Below are 1,564 nucleotides of genomic sequence, written 5' to 3'. Positions count from 1 at the left end.
CACTGTTTAGGTACATCAGGGGCTCTCCAAACGCGACATGGCGTCCGATCTGAATTCCAGCCAATTTTGCATTGAAAAAGTCAAACGGCGCTCCTTCCATTCTGAGCTCTGCCATGCGCCTAAACAGTGGTTCCCCCCACATATCAGGTATCTGCGTACTCAGGACAAACTGCACAATAACTTTTGCAGTCCAATTTCTCCTGTTACCCTTGGTAAAATAAAAAAAATTGAACCTGAAGTATTTTTTTGTGAAAAAAAGTTAAATGTTAATTTTTTTATATTAAAAAAATTCCTGTGATGCACCTGAAGGGTTAATAAACTTCTTGAATGTGGTTTTGAGCACCTTAAGGGGTGCAGTTTTTAGAATGGTGTCACTTTTGGGTATTTTCTATCACATAGACCCCTCAAAGTGGCTTCAAATGTGATGTGGTCCGTAAAAATAAAATGGTGTTGCAAAAATGAGAAATCGCTGGTCAACTTTTAACCCTTATAACTTCCTATATTAAAAAAATAAAAATTTGGCTCCCAAACTGTGCTGATGTAAACATGTGGGAAATGTTACTTATTAAGTTTTTTGAGTGCTGTATCTCTGTGATCTAAGGGCATAAAAATTCAACGTTTTTTTCACAAATAAACACAAGTTATATGAATGAAATTTTACCACCAACATGAAGTACAATATGTCACGAGAAAACAGTGTCAGAATCACCGGGATCAATGGAAGCGTTCCAGAGTTATGACCTCATAAAGGGACAGTGGTCAGAATTGTAAAAATTGGCCCGGTCATGAACGTGCAAACCACCCTTGGGGGTGAAGGGGTTAACGGGTGCATTATGGCGGCATTAATAACTACAACTTGTCCTGCTAAAAACAAGCTCCTAGATGGGTCAGCAGAGGAATAATAAGAAAAACAGTTATGGCTCCTGGAAGAAGGGAGAAAACTGAACTGAAAATGTGGAACTAGTCCTGGACGTGTTCCTTCCTTCTGGAGGGGAGCTCAGTTGACTGCCTGGATACCATCCCTCTGTGGGTCACAGACATAACTGGTGGAGTGTTACCATGCCTCGTGTGCAGCCACAGACACGGGAGCTTCTCCACACCTCATGTGGTGACATAACCGGACACACTGACAACTTTCCGGCCGCACGTCCCCCGTATACACAAGGCGCAGCTCGCCGGCTAGGTAGGTAAGCCGTTTTGCTGCCCCCATTGGCCGCCACCTGTCAGTGCAGCTCTGCAGTATGACACAGGAGGAGGGCGTTTCTCTGCAGTACGCACGGCCCCGCCCAGCAGCCTGACAATGCGGTAGTGTCCGTCGGAGTCTGCCTGCCAACCGTCACATCCAGCCTGGCACCCGCAGCCGATAGAGGAAGACAGTGACGATCACCAAAGAGTCTCTACCCCTCTCAGCACCTACTAAGACCAGCGCCATTTTTGTTTAGCCTACATATCGTTATATAACAATGTGAATCTTCAGGAAAATGGCTACAGTGGCCGGGACAGGAGAAATGACGTCTGTCGTGTTGAATTCGCTTCCTCTCATTTGTCACGTGATGCTTGGGTG

This window comes from Dendrobates tinctorius, unplaced genomic scaffold (assembly GCF_039654945.1).
Source record: "Dendrobates tinctorius isolate UK_male_01 unplaced genomic scaffold, ASM3965494v1 ptg000065l, whole genome shotgun sequence".
NCBI classification, from domain to species: domain Eukaryota; kingdom Metazoa; phylum Chordata; class Amphibia; order Anura; family Dendrobatidae; genus Dendrobates; species Dendrobates tinctorius.
The sequence above is the reverse complement of the archived record's forward strand: the minus strand, read 5'-3'. Positions refer to the sequence as shown.